This window comes from Rhamphochromis longiceps, linkage group LG3, assembly GCF_057381845.1.
Source record: "Rhamphochromis longiceps isolate RC_006_pf linkage group LG3, R_longiceps_female_GT1.1, whole genome shotgun sequence".
Lineage (NCBI taxonomy): Eukaryota > Metazoa > Chordata > Actinopteri > Cichliformes > Cichlidae > Rhamphochromis > Rhamphochromis longiceps.
This window is the reverse complement of record NC_140559.1, coordinates 66,810,241-66,825,964: the sequence shown is the minus strand read 5'-3', so window position 1 is coordinate 66,825,964 and position 15,724 is coordinate 66,810,241. Positions and strand designations below refer to the sequence as shown.

The window sequence follows — 15,724 nt, the reverse complement described above, 5'->3', positions numbered from 1 at the left end:
AGATGGCCTCAGGGACCAGCACAGGGCCTGGTGTGTTGTACATGGCCACAGCAAGCAGCACAGGGCCTGGTTTGGTGAAGATGGCCTCGGCCAGAAGCGCAGGGCCTGGTGTGATGTGAGTGGCCTGAGCAAGAGCAACAGGCCTTGGTGTGGTGTAAGTGGCCTCAGCCAGCAGCCACAGGCCCTGGTGTGGTGTAAGTGGCCTGAGCAAGAGCCACAGACCCTGGTGTGGTGTAATTGGCCTCAATAGCAACTAATTCCCTGGTGTGGTGTAGGTGGCCTCAGCCAGCAGCCACAGGCCCTGGTGTGGAGTAAGTGGCCTCAGCCAGAGCCACAGGCCCTGATGTGGTGTAAGTGGCCCCAGCCGGTCACTCAGGCCCTTTTGTGGTGTAGGTTGCATCAGCTAGAAGACACAGGCACTGGTGTGGTGTAAGTGGCCTCAGCCAGCAGCAAAAGGGCCCTGGTGTGGTGTAAGTCGCCTCAGCCAGCAGCCACAGGCCCTGGTGTGGTGTAGGTGGCCTCAGCCAGCAGCCACACGCCCTGGTGTGGTGTAAGTGGCCTCAGCCAGCAGCCACAGGCCCTGGTGTGGTGTAAGTGGCCTCAGCCAGCAGCCACAGGCCCTGGTGTGGTGTAAGTCGCCTCAGCCAGAAGCCACAGGCACTGGTGTGGTGTAAGTGGCCTCAGCCAGCAGCAAAAGGGCCCTGGTGTGGTGTAAGTCGCCTCAGCCAGCAGCCACAGGCCCTGGTGTGGTGTAGGTGGCCTCAGCCAGTGCCACAGGCCCTGGTGTGGTGTAAGTGGCCTGAGCAAGAGCCACAGGCCCTGGTGTGGTGTAAGTGGCCTCAGCCAGTGCCACAGGCCCTGGTGTGGTGTAATTGGCCTCAGCCAGCAGCCACAGGCCCTGGTGTGGTGTAGGTGGCCTCAGCCAGCAGCCACAGGCCCTGGTGTGGTGTAAGTGGCCTCAGCCAGCAGCCACAGGCCCTGGTGTGGTGTAAGTGGCCTCAGCCAGAGCCACAGGCCCTGATGTGGTGTAAGTGGCCCCAGCCGGTCACTCAGGCCCTTGTGTGGTGTAGGTTGCATCAGCTAGCAGCACAAGACATTGGAAAAGAGCCAAAAGCAGTGTCGTTAATGTGCCCTCATTAATGGGCAGCTGCTTTTGGTCTTTTAATACACCCCTTCTCTGGATCAAAAGCGGTTCAATGACATGAAAATGAAAGGCTTACAGCACCAGGTATTCCCAGGCAGTCTCCCATCCAAGTACTAACCAAGCCCAGCCCTGCTTAGCTTCCGAGATCAGACGAGGTCGGGCGTGCTCAGGGTGGTATGGCCGTAAGCTGCTGGCGACAGCACAATGTCTCAATTTATGGATTCAAGTGATTAGGTGGCAAGTACCTGAAGTTACGAAGACAATCCTATAACCATACCTGCATGTTTGCATAATACCCTAACCCAAAGGCTCAGTTTGGCATTTATCCAACAGCACAGGCCCTGGATTGTTGAAGATGGCCTCAGGGACCAGCACAGGGCCTGGTGTGTTGTACATGGCCACAGCAAGCAGCACAGGGCCTGGTTTGGTGAAGATGGCCTCGGCCAGAAGCGCAGGGCCTGGTGTGATGTGAGTGGCCTGAGCAAGAGCAACAGGCCTTGGTGTGGTGTAAGTGGCCTCAGCCAGCAGCCACAGGCCCTGGTGTGGTGTAAGTGGCCTCAGCCAGAAGCCACAGGCACTGGTGTGGTGTAAGTGGCCTCAGCCAGCAGCAAAAGGGCCCTGGTGTGGTGTAAGTGGCCTCAGCCAGCAGCCACAGGCCCTGGTGTGGTGTAGGTGGCCTCAGCCAGCAGCCACAGGCCCTGGTGTGGTGTAAGTGGCCTCAGCCAGCAGCCACAGGCCCTGGTGTGGTGTAAGTGGCCTCAGCCAGCAGCCACAGGCCCTGGTGTGGTGTAAGTGGCCTCAGCCAGTGCCACAGGCCCTGGTGTGGTGTAAGTGGCCTGAGCAAGAGCCACAGACCCTGGTGTGGTGTAATTGGCCTCAGCCAGCAGCCACAGGCCCTGGTGTGGTGTAAGTCGCCTCAGCTAGAAGACACAGGCACTGGTGTGGTGTAAGTGGCCTCAGCCAGCAGCAAAAGGGCCCTGGTGTGGTGTAAGTCGCCTCAGCCAGCAGCCACAGGCCCTGGTGTGGTGTAGGTGGTCTCAGCCAACAGCCACACGCCCTGGTGTGGTGTAAGTGGCCTGAGCAAGAGCCACAGGCCCTGGTGTGGTGTAAGTGGCCTGAGCAAGAGCCACAGACCCTTGTGTGGTGTAATTGGCCTCAATAGCAACTAATTCCCTGGTGTGGTGTAGGTGGCCTCAGCCAGCAGCCACAGGCCCTGGTGTGGTGTAAGTGGCCTCAGCCAGAGCCACAGGCCCTGATGTGGTGTAAGTGGCCCCAGCCGGTCACTCAGGCCCTTTTGTGGTGTAGGTTGCATCAGCTAGAAGACACAGGCACTGGTGTGGTGTAAGTGGCCTCAGCCAGCAGCAAAAGGGCCCTGGTGTGGTGTAAGTCGCCTCAGCCAGCAGCCACAGGCCCTGGTGTGGTGTAGGTGGCCTCAGCCAGCAGCCACAGGCCCTGGTGTGGTGTAAGTGGCCTCAGCCAGCAGCCACAGGCCCTGGTGTGGTGTAAGTGGCCTCAGCCAGCAGCCACAGGCCCTGGTGTGGTGTAAGTCGCCTCAGCCAGAAGCCACAGGCACTGGTGTGGTGTAAGTGGCCTCAGCCAGCAGCAAAAGGGCCCTGGTGTGGTGTAAGTCGCCTCAGCCAGCAGCCACAGGCCCTGGTGTGGTGTAGGTGGCCTCAGCCAGTGCCACAGGCCCTGGTGTGGTGTAAGTGGCCTGAGCAAGAGCCACAGGCCCTGGTGTGGTGTAAGTGGCCTCAGCCAGTGCCACAGGCCCTGGTGTGGTGTAATTGGCCTCAGCCAGCAGCCACAGGCCCTGGTGTGGTGTAGGTGGCCTCAGCCAGCAGCCACAGGCCCTGGTGTGGTGTAAGTGGCCTCAGCCAGCAGCCACAGGCCCTGGTGTGGTGTAAGTGGCCTCAGCCAGAGCCACAGGCCCTGATGTGGTGTAAGTGGCCCCAGCCGGTCACTCAGGCCCTTGTGTGGTGTAGGTTGCATCAGCTAGCAGCACAAGACATTGGAAAAGAGCCAAAAGCAGTGTCGTTAATGTGCCCTCATTAATGGGCAGCTGCTTTTGGTCTTTTAATACACCCCTTCTCTGGATCAAAAGCGGTTCAATGACATGAAAATGAAAGGCTTACAGCACCAGGTATTCCCAGGCAGTCTCCCATCCAAGTACTAACCAAGCCCAGCCCTGCTTAGCTTCCGAGATCAGACGAGGTCGGGCGTGCTCAGGGTGGTATGGCCGTAAGCTGCTGGCGACAGCACAATGTCTCAATTTATGGATTCAAGTGATTAGGTGGCAAGTACCTGAAGTTACGAAGACAATCCTATAACCATACCTGCATGTTTGCATAATACCCTAACCCAAAGGCTCAGTTTGGCATTTATCCAACAGCACAGGCCCTGGATTGTTGAAGATGGCCTCAGGGACCAGCACAGGGCCTGGTGTGTTGTACATGGCCACAGCAAGCAGCACAGGGCCTGGTTTGGTGAAGATGGCCTCGGCCAGAAGCGCAGGGCCTGGTGTGATGTGAGTGGCCTGAGCAAGAGCAACAGGCCTTGGTGTGGTGTAAGTGGCCTCAGCCAGCAGCCACAGGCCCTGGTGTGGTGTAAGTCGCCTCAGCCAGAAGCCACAGGCACTGGTGTGGTGTAAGTGGCCTCAGCCAGCAGCAAAAGGGCCCTGGTGTGGTGTAAGTGGCCTCAGCCAGCAGCCACAGGCCCTGGTGTGGTGTAGGTGGCCTCAGCCAGCAGCCACAGGCCCTGGTGTGGTGTAAGTGGCCTCAGCCAGCAGCCACAGGCCCTGGTGTGGTGTAAGTGGCCTCAGCCAGTGCCACAGGCCCTGGTGTGGTGTAAGTGGCCTGAGCAAGAGCCACAGACCCTGGTGTGGTGTAATTGGCCTCAGCCAGCAGCCACAGGCCCTGGTGTGGTGTAAGTCGCCTCAGCCAGAAGCCACAGGCACTGGTGTGGTGTAAGTGGCCTCAGCCAGCAGCAAAAGGGCCCTGGTGTGGTTTAAGTCGCCTCAGCCAGCAGCCACAGGCCCTGGTGTGGTGTAGGTGGCCTCAGCCAGCAGCCACAGGCCCTGGTGTGGTGTAAGTGGCCACAGCAAGCAGCACAGGGCCTGGTTTGGTGAAGATGGCCTCGGCCAGAAGCGCAGGGCCTGGTGTGATGTGAGTGGCCTGAGCAAGAGCCACAGGCCTTGGTGTGGTGTAAGTGGCCTCAGCCAGCAGCCACAGGCCCTGGTGTGGTGTAAGTCGCCTCAGCCAGAAGCCACAGGCACTGGTGTGGTGTAAGTGGCCTCAGCCAGCAGCAAAAGGGCCCTGGTGTGGTGTAAGTGGCCTCAGCCAGCAGCCACAGGCCCTGGTGTGGTGTAGGTGGCCTCAGCCAGCAGCCACAGGCCCTGGTGTGGTGTAAGTGGCCTCAGCCAGCAGCCACAGGCCCTGGTGTGGTGTAAGTGGCCTCAGCCAGTGCCACAGGCCCTGGTGTGGTGTAAGTGGCCTGAGCAAGTGCCACAGGCCCTGGTGTGGTGTAAGTGGCCTGAGCAAGAGCCACAGACCCTGGTGTGGTGTAATTGGCCTCAATAGCAACTAATGCCCTGGTGTGGTGTAGGTGGCCTCAGCCAGCAGCCACAGGCCCTGGTGTGGTGTAAGTGGCCTCAGCCAGCAGCCACAGGCCCTGGTGTGGTGTAAGTGGCCTCAGCCAGAGCCACAGGCCCTGATGTGGTGTAAGTGGCCCCAGCCGGTCACTCAGGCCCTTGTGTGGTGTAGGTTGCATCAGCTAGCAGCACAAGACATTGGAAAAGAGCCAAAAGCAGTGTCGTTAATGTGCCCTCATTAATGGGCAGCTGCTTTTGGTCTTTTAATACACCCCTTCTCTGGATCAAAAGCGGTTCAATGACATGAAAATGAAAGGCTTACAGCACCAGGTATTCCCAGGCAGTCTCCCATCCAAGTACTAACCAAGCCCAGCCCTGCTTAGCTTCCGAGATCAGACGAGGTCGGGCGTGCTCAGGGTGGTATGGCCGTAAGCTGCTGGCTCCAGCACAATGTCTCAATTTATGGATTCAAGTGATTAGGTGGCAAGTACCTGAAGTTACGAAGACAATCCTATAACCATACCTGCATGTTTGCATAATACCCTAACCCAAAGGCTCAGTTTGGCATTTATCCAACAGCACAGGCCCTGGATTGTTGAAGATGGCCTCAGGAACCAGCACAGGGCCTGGTGTGTTGTACATGGCCACAGCAAGCAGCACAGGGCCTGGTTTGGTGAAGATGGCCTCGGCCAGAAGCGCAGGGCCTGGTGTGATGTGAGTGGCCTGAGCAAGAGCAACAGGCCTTGGTGTGGTGTAAGTGGCCTCAGCCAGCAGCCACAGGCCCTGGTGTGGTGTAAGTCGCCTCAGCCAGAAGCCACAGGCACTGGTGTGGTGTAAGTGGCCTCAGCCAGCAGCAAAAGGGCCCTGGTGTGGTGTAAGTGGCCTCAGCCAGCAGCCACAGGCCCTGGTGTGGTGTAGGTGGCCTCAGCCAGCAGCCACAGGCCCTGGTGTGGTGTAAGTGGCCTCAGCCAGTGCCACAGGCCCTGGTGTGGTGTAAGTGGCCTGAGCAAGAGCCACAGGCCCTGGTGTGGTGTAAGTGGCCTGAGCAAGAGCCACAGACCCTGGTGTGGTGTAATTGGCCTCAATAGCAACTAATGCCCTGGTGTGGTGTAAGTGGCCTCAGCCAGCAGCCACAGGCCCTGGTGTGGTGTAAGTGGCCTCAGCCAGCAGCCACAAGCCCTGGTGTGGTGTAAGTGGCCTCAGCCAGTGCCACAGGCCCTGGTGTGGTGTAAGTGGCCTGAGCAAGAGCCACAGGCCCTGGTGTGGTGTAAGTGGCCTGAGCAAGAGCCACAGACCCTGGTGTGGTGTAATTGGCCTCAATAGCAACTAATTCCCTGGTGTGGTGTAGGTGGCCTCAGCCAGCAGCCACAGGCCCTGGTGTGGTGTAAGTGGCCTCAGCCAGAGCCACAGGCCCTGATGTGGTGTAAGTGGCCCCAGCCGGTCACTCAGGCCCTTGTGTGGTGTAGGTTGCATCAGCTAGCAGCACAAGACATTGGAAAAGAGCCAAAAGCAGTGTCGTTAATGTGCCCTCATTAATGGGCAGCTGCTTTTGGTCTTTTAATACACCCCTTCTCTGGATCAAAAGCGGTTCAATGACATGAAAATGAAAGGCTTACAGCACCAGGTATTCCCAGGCAGTCTCCCATCCAAGTACTAACCAAGCCCAGCCCTGCTTAGCTTCCGAGATCAGACGAGGTCGGGCGTGCTCAGGGTGGTATGGCCGTAAGCTGCTGGCGACAGCACAATGTCTCAATTTATGGATTCAAGTGATTAGGTGGCAAGTACCTGAAGTTACGAAGACAATCCTATAACCATACCTGCATGTTTGCATAATACCCTAACCCAAAGGCTCAGTTTGGCATTTATCCAACAGCACAGGCCCTGGATTGTTGAAGATGGCCTCAGGGACCAGCACAGGGCCTGGTGTGTTGTACATGGCCACAGCAAGCAGCACAGGGCCTGGTTTGGTGAAGATGGCCTCGGCCAGAAGCGCAGGGCCTGGTGTGATGTGAGTGGCCTGAGCAAGAGCAACAGGCCTTGGTGTGGTGTAAGTGGCCTCAGCCAGCAGCCACAGGCCCTGGTGTGGTGTAAGTGGCCTCAGCCAGAAGCCACAGGCCCTGGTGTGGTGTAAGTGGCCTCAGCCAGCAGCAAAAGGGCCCTGGTGTGGTGTAAGTGGCCTCAGCCAGCAGCCACAGGCCCTGGTGTGGTGTAGGTGGCCTCAGCCAGCAGCCACAGGCCCTGGTGTGGTGTAGGTGGCCTCAGCCAGCAGCCACAGGCCCTGGTGTGGTGTAAGTGGCCTCAGCCAGCAGCCACAGGCCCTGGTGTGGTGTAAGTGGCCTGAGCAAGAGCCACAGACCCTGGTGTGGTGTAATTGGCCTCAGCCAGCAGCCACAGGCCCTGGTGTGGTGTAAGTCGCCTCAGCTAGAAGACACAGGCACTGGTGTGGTGTAAGTGGCCTCAGCCAGCAGCAAAAGGGCCCTGGTGTGGTGTAAGTCGCCTCAGCCAGCAGCCACAGGCCCTGGTGTGGTGTAGGTGGCCTCAGCCAGCAGCCACACGCCCTGGTGTGGTGTAAGTGGCCTCAGCCAGCAGCCACAGGCCCTGGTGTGGTGTAAGTGGCCTCAGCCAGCAGCCACAGGCCCTGGTGTGGTGTAAGTCGCCTCAGCCAGAAGCCACAGGCACTGGTGTGGTGTAAGTGGCCTCAGCCAGCAGCAAAAGGGCCCTGGTGTGGTGTAAGTCGCCTCAGCCAGCAGCCACAGGCCCTGGTGTGGTGTAGGTGGCCTCAGCCAGCAGCCACAGGCCCTGGTGTGGTGTAAGTGGCCTCAGCCAGTGCCACAGGCCCTGGTGTGGTGTAAGTGGCCTCAGCCAGCAGCAAAAGGGCCCTGGTGTGGTGTAAGTGGCCTCAGCCAGCAGCCACAGGCCCTGGTGTGGTGTAGGTGGCCTCAGCCAGCAGCCACAGGCCCTGGTGTGGTGTAAGTGGCCTCAGCCAGCAGCCACAGGCCCTGGTGTGGTGTAAGTGGCCTCAGCCAGTGCCACAGGCCCTGGTGTGGTGTAAGTGGCCTGAGCAAGTGCCACAGGCCCTGGTGTGGTGTAAGTGGCCTGAGCAAGAGCCACAGACCCTGGTGTGGTGTAATTGGCCTCAATAGCAACTAATGCCCTGGTGTGGTGTAGGTGGCCTCAGCCAGCAGCCACAGGCCCTGGTGTGGTGTAAGTGGCCTCAGCCAGCAGCCACAGGCCCTGGTGTGGTGTAAGTGGCCTCAGCCAGAGCCACAGGCCCTGATGTGGTGTAAGTGGCCCCAGCCGGTCACTCAGGCCCTTGTGTGGTGTAGGTTGCATCAGCTAGCAGCACAAGACATTGGAAAAGAGCCAAAAGCAGTGTCGTTAATGTGCCCTCATTAATGGGCAGCTGCTTTTGGTCTTTTAATACACCCCTTCTCTGGATCAAAAGCGGTTCAATGACATGAAAATGAAAGGCTTACAGCACCAGGTATTCCCAGGCAGTCTCCCATCCAAGTACTAACCAAGCCCAGCCCTGCTTAGCTTCCGAGATCAGACGAGGTCGGGCGTGCTCAGGGTGGTATGGCCGTAAGCTGCTGGCTCCAGCACAATGTCTCAATTTATGGATTCAAGTGATTAGGTGGCAAGTACCTGAAGTTACGAAGACAATCCTATAACCATACCTGCATGTTTGCATAATACCCTAACCCAAAGGCTCAGTTTGGCATTTATCCAACAGCACAGGCCCTGGATTGTTGAAGATGGCCTCAGGAACCAGCACAGGGCCTGGTGTGTTGTACATGGCCACAGCAAGCAGCACAGGGCCTGGTTTGGTGAAGATGGCCTCGGCCAGAAGCGCAGGGCCTGGTGTGATGTGAGTGGCCTGAGCAAGAGCAACAGGCCTTGGTGTGGTGTAAGTGGCCTCAGCCAGCAGCCACAGGCCCTGGTGTGGTGTAAGTCGCCTCAGCCAGAAGCCACAGGCACTGGTGTGGTGTAAGTGGCCTCAGCCAGCAGCAAAAGGGCCCTGGTGTGGTGTAAGTGGCCTCAGCCAGCAGCCACAGGCCCTGGTGTGGTGTAGGTGGCCTCAGCCAGCAGCCACAGGCCCTGGTGTGGTGTAAGTGGCCTCAGCCAGTGCCACAGGCCCTGGTGTGGTGTAAGTGGCCTGAGCAAGAGCCACAGGCCCTGGTGTGGTGTAAGTGGCCTGAGCAAGAGCCACAGACCCTGGTGTGGTGTAATTGGCCTCAATAGCAACTAATGCCCTGGTGTGGTGTAAGTGGCCTCAGCCAGCAGCCACAGGCCCTGGTGTGGTGTAAGTGGCCTCAGCCAGCAGCCACAAGCCCTGGTGTGGTGTAAGTGGCCTCAGCCAGTGCCACAGGCCCTGGTGTGGTGTAAGTGGCCTGAGCAAGAGCCACAGGCCCTGGTGTGGTGTAAGTGGCCTGAGCAAGAGCCACAGACCCTGGTGTGGTGTAATTGGCCTCAATAGCAACTAATTCCCTGGTGTGGTGTAGGTGGCCTCAGCCAGCAGCCACAGGCCCTGGTGTGGTGTAAGTGGCCTCAGCCAGAGCCACAGGCCCTGATGTGGTGTAAGTGGCCCCAGCCGGTCACTCAGGCCCTTGTGTGGTGTAGGTTGCATCAGCTAGCAGCACAAGACATTGGAAAAGAGCCAAAAGCAGTGTCGTTAATGTGCCCTCATTAATGGGCAGCTGCTTTTGGTCTTTTAATACACCCCTTCTCTGGATCAAAAGCGGTTCAATGACATGAAAATGAAAGGCTTACAGCACCAGGTATTCCCAGGCAGTCTCCCATCCAAGTACTAACCAAGCCCAGCCCTGCTTAGCTTCCGAGATCAGACGAGGTCGGGCGTGCTCAGGGTGGTATGGCCGTAAGCTGCTGGCGACAGCACAATGTCTCAATTTATGGATTCAAGTGATTAGGTGGCAAGTACCTGAAGTTACGAAGACAATCCTATAACCATACCTGCATGTTTGCATAATACCCTAACCCAAAGGCTCAGTTTGGCATTTATCCAACAGCACAGGCCCTGGATTGTTGAAGATGGCCTCAGGGACCAGCACAGGGCCTGGTGTGTTGTACATGGCCACAGCAAGCAGCACAGGGCCTGGTTTGGTGAAGATGGCCTCGGCCAGAAGCGCAGGGCCTGGTGTGATGTGAGTGGCCTGAGCAAGAGCAACAGGCCTTGGTGTGGTGTAAGTGGCCTCAGCCAGCAGCCACAGGCCCTGGTGTGGTGTAAGTGGCCTCAGCCAGAAGCCACAGGCCCTGGTGTGGTGTAAGTGGCCTCAGCCAGCAGCAAAAGGGCCCTGGTGTGGTGTAAGTGGCCTCAGCCAGCAGCCACAGACCCTGGTGTGGTGTAGGTGGCCTCAGCCAGCAGCCACAGGCCCTGGTGTGGTGTAGGTGGCCTCAGCCAGCAGCCACAGGCCCTGGTGTGGTGTAATTGGCCTCAGCCAGCAGCCACAGGCCCTGGTGTGGTGTAAGTGGCCTGAGCAAGAGCCACAGACCCTGGTGTGGTGTAATTGGCCTCAGCCAGCAGCCACAGGCCCTGGTGTGGTGTAAGTCGCCTCAGCTAGAAGACACAGGCACTGGTGTGGTGTAAGTGGCCTCAGCCAGCAGCAAAAGGGCCCTGGTGTGGTGTAAGTCGCCTCAGCCAGCAGCCACAGGCCCTGGTGTGGTGTAGGTGGCCTCAGCCAGCAGCCACACGCCCTGGTGTGGTGTAAGTGGCCTCAGCCAGCAGCCACAGGCCCTGGTGTGGTGTAAGTGGCCTCAGCCAGCAGCCACAGGCCCTGGTGTGGTGTAAGTCGCCTCAGCCAGAAGCCACAGGCACTGGTGTGGTGTAAGTCGCCTCAGCCAGCAGCAAAAGGGCCCTGGTGTGGTGTAAGTCGCCTCAGCCAGCAGCCACAGGCCCTGGTGTGGTGTAGGTGGCCTCAGCCAGCAGCCACAGGCCCTGGTGTGGTGTAAGTGGCCTCAGCCAGTGCCACAGGCCCTGGTGTGGTGTAAGTGGCCTGAGCAAGAGCCACAGGCCCTGGTGTGGTGTAAGTGGCCTCAGCCAGTGCCACAGGCCCTGGTGTGGTGTAATTGGCCTCAGCCAGCAGCCACAGGCCCTGGTGTGGTGTAGGTGGCCTCAGCCAGCAGCCACAGGCCCTGGTGTGGTGTAAGTGGCCTCAGCCAGCAGCCACAGGCCCTGGTGTGGTGTAAGTGGCCTCAGCCAGCAGCCACAGGCCCTGATGTGGTGTAGGTGGCCTCAGCCAGCAGCCACAGGCCCTGGTGTGGTGTAAGTGGCCTCAATAGCAACTAAGGCCCTGGTGTGGTGTAAGTGGCTTCAGCCAGCAGCCACAGGCTCTGTTGTGGTGTAACTGGCCTCAGCCAGCAGCCACAGGCCCTGGTGTGGTGTAGGTGGCCTCAGCCAGCAGCCACAGGCCCTGGTGTGGTGTAAGTCGCCTCAGCCAGAAGCCACAGGCACTGGTGTGGTGTAAGTGGCCTCAGCCAGCAGCAAAAGGGCCCTGGTGTGGTGTAAGTGGCCTCAGCCAGCAGCCACAGGCCCTGGTGTGGTGTAAGTGGCCTCAGCCAGCAGCCACAGGCCCTGGTGTGGTGTAAGTGGCCTCAGCCAGTGCCACAGGCCCTGGTGTGGTGTAAGTGGCCTGAGCAAGAGCCACAGACCCTGGTGTGGTGTAATTGGCCTCAGCCAGCAGCCACAGGCCCTGGTGTGGTGTAAGTCGCCTCAGCTAGAAGACACAGGCACTGGTGTGGTGTAAGTGGCCTCAGCCAGCAGCAAAAGGGCCCTGGTGTGGTGTAAGTCGCCTCAGCCAGCAGCCACAGGCCCTGGTGTGGTGTAGGTGGCCTCAGCCAGCAGCCACACGCCCTGGTGTGGTGTAAGTGGCCTCAGCCAGCAGCAAAAGGGCCCTGGTGTGGTGTAAGTCGCCTCAGCCAGCAGCCACAGGCCCTGGTGTGGTGTAGGTGGCCTCAGCCAGCAGCCACACGCCCTGGTGTGGTGTAAGTGGCCTCAGCCAGCAGCCACAGGCCCTGGTGTGGTGTAAGTGGCCTCAGCCAGCAGCCACAGGCCCTGGTGTGGTGTAAGTCGCCTCAGCCAGAAGCCACAGGCACTGGTGTGGTGTAAGTGGCCTCAGCCAGCAGCAAAAGGGCCCTGGTGTGGTGTAAGTCGCCTCAGCCAGCAGCCACAGGCCCTGGTGTGGTGTAGGTGGCCTCAGCCAGCAGCCACAGGCCCTGGTGTGGTGTAAGTGGCCTCAGCCAGTGCCACAGGCCCTGGTGTGGTGTAAGTGGCCTGAGCAAGAGCCACAGGCCCTGGTGTGGTGTAAGTGGCCTCAGCCAGTGCCACAGGCCCTGGTGTGGTGTAATTGGCCTCAGCCAGCAGCCACAGGCCCTGGTGTGGTGTAGGTGGCCTCAGCCAGCAGCCACAGGCCCTGGTGTGGTGTAAGTGGCCTCAGCCAGCAGCCACAGGCCCTGGTGTGGTGTAAGTGGCCTCAGCCAGAGCCACAGGCCCTGATGTGGTGTAAGTGGCCCCAGCCGGTCACTCAGGCCCTTGTGTGGTGTAGGTTGCATCAGCTAGCAGCACAAGACATTGGAAAAGAGCCAAAAGCAGTGTCGTTAATGTGCCCTCATTAATGGGCAGCTGCTTTTGGTCTTTTAATACACCCCTTCTCTGGATCAAAAGCGGTTCAATGACATGAAAATGAAAGGCTTACAGCACCAGGTATTCCCAGGCAGTCTCCCATCCAAGTACTAACCAAGCCCAGCCCTGCTTAGCTTCCGAGATCAGACGAGGTCGGGCGTGCTCAGGGTGGTATGGCCGTAAGCTGCTGGCGACAGCACAATGTCTCAATTTATGGATTCAAGTGATTAGGTGGCAAGTACCTGAAGTTACGAAGACAATCCTATAACCATACCTGCATGTTTGCATAATACCCTAACCCAAAGGCTCAGTTTGGCATTTATCCAACAGCACAGGCCCTGGATTGTTGAAGATGGCCTCAGGGACCAGCACAGGGCCTGGTGTGTTGTACATGGCCACAGCAAGCAGCACAGGGCCTGGTTTGGTGAAGATGGCCTCGGCCAGAAGCGCAGGGCCTGGTGTGATGTGAGTGGCCTGAGCAAGAGCAACAGGCCTTGGTGTGGTGTAAGTGGCCTCAGCCAGCAGCCACAGGCCCTGGTGTGGTGTAAGTCGCCTCAGCCAGAAGCCACAGGCACTGGTGTGGTGTAAGTGGCCTCAGCCAGCAGCAAAAGGGCCCTGGTGTGGTGTAAGTGGCCTGAGCAAGAGCCACAGACCCTGGTGTGGTGTAATTGGCCTCAGCCAGCAGCCACAGGCCCTGGTGTGGTGTAAGTCGCCTCAGCTAGAAGACACAGGCACTGGTGTGGTGTAAGTGGCCTCAGCCAGCAGCAAAAGGGCCCTGGTGTGGTGTAAGTCGCCTCAGCCAGCAGCCACAGGCCCTGGTGTGGTGTAGGTGGCCTCAGCCAGCAGCCACACGCCCTGGTGTGGTGTAAGTGGCCTCAGCCAGCAGCCACAGGCCCTGGTGTGGTGTAAGTGGCCTCAGCCAGCAGCCACAGGCCCTGGTGTGGTGTAAGTCGCCTCAGCCAGAAGCCACAGGCACTGGTGTGGTGTAAGTGGCCTCAGCCAGCAGCAAAAGGGCCCTGGTGTGGTGTAAGTCGCCTCAGCCAGCAGCCACAGGCCCTGGTGTGGTGTAGGTGGCCTCAGCCAGCAGCCACAGGCCCTGGTGTGGTGTAAGTGGCCTCAGCCAGTGCCACAGGCCCTGGTGTGGTGTAAGTGGCCTGAGCAAGAGCCACAGGCCCTGGTGTGGTGTAAGTGGCCTCAGCCAGTGCCACAGGCCCTGGTGTGGTGTAATTGGCCTCAGCCAGCAGCCACAGGCCCTGGTGTGGTGTAGGTGGCCTCAGCCAGCAGCCACAGGCCCTGGTGTGGTGTAAGTGGCCTCAGCCAGCAGCCACAGGCCCTGGTGTGGTGTAAGTGGCCTCAGCCAGCAGCCACAGGCCCTGATGTGGTGTAGGTGGCCTCAGCCAGCAGCCACAGGCCCTGGTGTGGTGTAAGTGGCCTCAATAGCAACTAAGGCCCTGGTGTGGTGTAAGTGGCTTCAGCCAGCAGCCACAGGCTCTGTTGTGGTGTAACTGGCCTCAGCCAGCAGCCACAGGCCCTGGTGTGGTGTAAGTGGCCTCAGCCAGAGCCACAGGCCCTGATGTGGTGTAAGTGGCCCCAGCCGGTCACTCAGGCCCTGGTGTGGTGTAGGTGGCATCAGCTAGCAGCACAAGACATTGGAAAAGAGCCAAAAGCAGTGTCGTTAATGTGCCCTCATTAATGGGCAGCTGCTTTTGGTCTTTTAATACACCCCTTCTCTGGATCAAAAGCGGTTCAATGACATGAAAATGAAAGGCTTACAGCACCAGGTATTCCCAGGAAGTCTCCCATCCAAGTACTAACCAAGCCCAGCCCTGCTTAGCTTCCGAGATCAGACGAGGTCGGGCGTGCTCAGGGTGGTATGGCCGTAAGCTGCTGGCTCCAGCACAATGTCTCAATTTATGGATTCAAGTGATTAGGTGGCAAGTACCTGAAGTTACGAAGACAATCCTATAACCATACCTGCATGTTTGCATAATACCCTAACCCAAAGGCTCAGTTTGGCATTTATCCAACAGCACAGGCCCTGGATTGTTGAAGATGGCCTCAGGAACCAGCACAGGGCCTGGTGTGTTGTACATGGCCACAGCAAGCAGCACAGGGCCTGGTTTGGTGAAGATGGCCTCGGCCAGAAGCGCAGGGCCTGGTGTGAAGTGAGTGGCCTGAGCAAGAGCAACAGGCCTTGGTGTGGTGTAAGTGGCCTCAGCCAGCAGCCACAGGCCCTGGTGTGGTGTAAGTCGCCTCAGCCAGCAGCCACAGGCACTGGTGTGGTGTAAGTGGCCTCAGCCAGCAGCAAAAGGGCCCTGGTGTGGTGTAAGTGGCCTCAGCCAGCAGCCACAGGCCCTGGTGTGGTGTAGGTGGCCTCAGCCAGCAGCCACAGGCCCTGGTGTGGTGTAAGTGGCCTCAGCCAGCAGCCACAGGCCCTGGTGTGGTGTAAGTGGCCTCAGCCAGCAGCCACAGGCCCTGGTGTGGTGTAAGTGGCCTCAGCCAGTGCCACAGGCCCTGGTGTGGTGTAAGTGGCCTGAGCAAGAGCCACAGACCCTGGTGTGGTGTAATTGGCCTCAGCCAGCAGCCACAGGCCCTGGTGTGGTGTAAGTGGCCTCAGCCAGAAGCCACAGGCACTGGTGTGGTGTAAGTGGCCTCAGCCAGCAGCAAAAGGGCCCTGGTGTGGTGTAAGTCGCCTCAGCCAGCAGCCACAGGCCCTGGTGTGGTGTAGGTGGCCTCAGCCAGCAGCCACAGGCCCTGGTGTGGTGTAAGTGGCCTCAGCCAGTGCCACAGGCCCTGGTGTGGTGTAAGTGGCCTGAGCAAGAGCCACAGGCCCTGGTGTGGTGTAAGTGGCCTCAGCCAGTGCCACAGGCCCTGGTGTGGTGTAATTGGCCTCAGCCAGCAGCCACAGGCCCTGGTGTGGTGTAGGTGGCCTCAGCCAGCAGCCACAGGCCCTGGTGTGGTGTAAGTGGCCTCAGCCAGCAGCCACAGGCCCTGGTGTGGTGTAAGTGGCCTCAGCCAGAGCCACAGGCCCTGATGTGGTGTAAGTGGCCCCAGCCGGTCACTCAGGCCCTTGTGTGGTGTAGGTTGCATCAGCTAGCAGCACAAGACATTGGAAAAGAGCCAAAAGCAGTGTCGTTAATGTGCCCTCATTAATGGGGAGCTGCTTTTGGTCTTTTAATACACCCCTTCTCTGGATCAAAAGCGGTTCAATGACATGAAAATGAAAGGCTTACAGCACCAGGTATTCCCAGGCAGTCTCCCATCCAAGTACTAACCAAGCCCAGCCCTGCTTAGCTTCCGAGATCAGACGAGGTCGGGCGTGCTCAGGGTGGTATGGCCGTAAGCTGCTGGCTCCAGC

At 59.0% G+C, this 15,724-nt stretch overlaps 9 non-coding genes across 9 annotated transcripts; all 9 read right to left on the bottom strand.

Moving 5' to 3' along the window:
* Positions 1 to 1,213: 1,213 nt before the first annotated feature.
* Positions 1,214 to 1,332, bottom strand: LOC146676451 (5S ribosomal RNA). Its single transcript, XR_014911328.1, has one exon. It is a non-coding gene; the product is annotated as a 5S ribosomal RNA (ribosomal RNA).
* A 1,937-nt stretch (positions 1,333 to 3,269) lies between these two features.
* LOC146676450 (5S ribosomal RNA) lies at positions 3,270 to 3,388 on the bottom strand. Its single transcript, XR_014911327.1, has one exon. It is a non-coding gene; the product is annotated as a 5S ribosomal RNA (ribosomal RNA).
* A 1,657-nt stretch (positions 3,389 to 5,045) lies between these two features.
* LOC146676449 (5S ribosomal RNA) lies at positions 5,046 to 5,164 on the bottom strand. The gene has a single exon (XR_014911326.1). It is a non-coding gene; the product is annotated as a 5S ribosomal RNA (ribosomal RNA).
* A 1,175-nt stretch (positions 5,165 to 6,339) lies between these two features.
* LOC146676448 (5S ribosomal RNA) lies at positions 6,340 to 6,458 on the bottom strand. The gene has a single exon (XR_014911325.1). It is a non-coding gene; the product is annotated as a 5S ribosomal RNA (ribosomal RNA).
* A 1,741-nt stretch (positions 6,459 to 8,199) lies between these two features.
* On the bottom strand, positions 8,200 to 8,318 carry LOC146676447 (5S ribosomal RNA). The gene has a single exon (XR_014911324.1). It is a non-coding gene; the product is annotated as a 5S ribosomal RNA (ribosomal RNA).
* Positions 8,319 to 9,493: 1,175 nt separating this feature from the next.
* LOC146676446 (5S ribosomal RNA) lies at positions 9,494 to 9,612 on the bottom strand. The gene has a single exon (XR_014911323.1). It is a non-coding gene; the product is annotated as a 5S ribosomal RNA (ribosomal RNA).
* Positions 9,613 to 12,432: 2,820 nt separating this feature from the next.
* Positions 12,433 to 12,551, bottom strand: LOC146676445 (5S ribosomal RNA). Its single transcript, XR_014911322.1, has one exon. It is a non-coding gene; the product is annotated as a 5S ribosomal RNA (ribosomal RNA).
* Positions 12,552 to 14,132: 1,581 nt separating this feature from the next.
* On the bottom strand, positions 14,133 to 14,251 carry LOC146676444 (5S ribosomal RNA). Its single transcript, XR_014910915.1, has one exon. It is a non-coding gene; the product is annotated as a 5S ribosomal RNA (ribosomal RNA).
* Positions 14,252 to 15,592: 1,341 nt separating this feature from the next.
* LOC146676443 (5S ribosomal RNA) lies at positions 15,593 to 15,711 on the bottom strand. Its single transcript, XR_014911321.1, has one exon. It is a non-coding gene; the product is annotated as a 5S ribosomal RNA (ribosomal RNA).
* Positions 15,712 to 15,724: the final 13 nt, after the last annotated feature.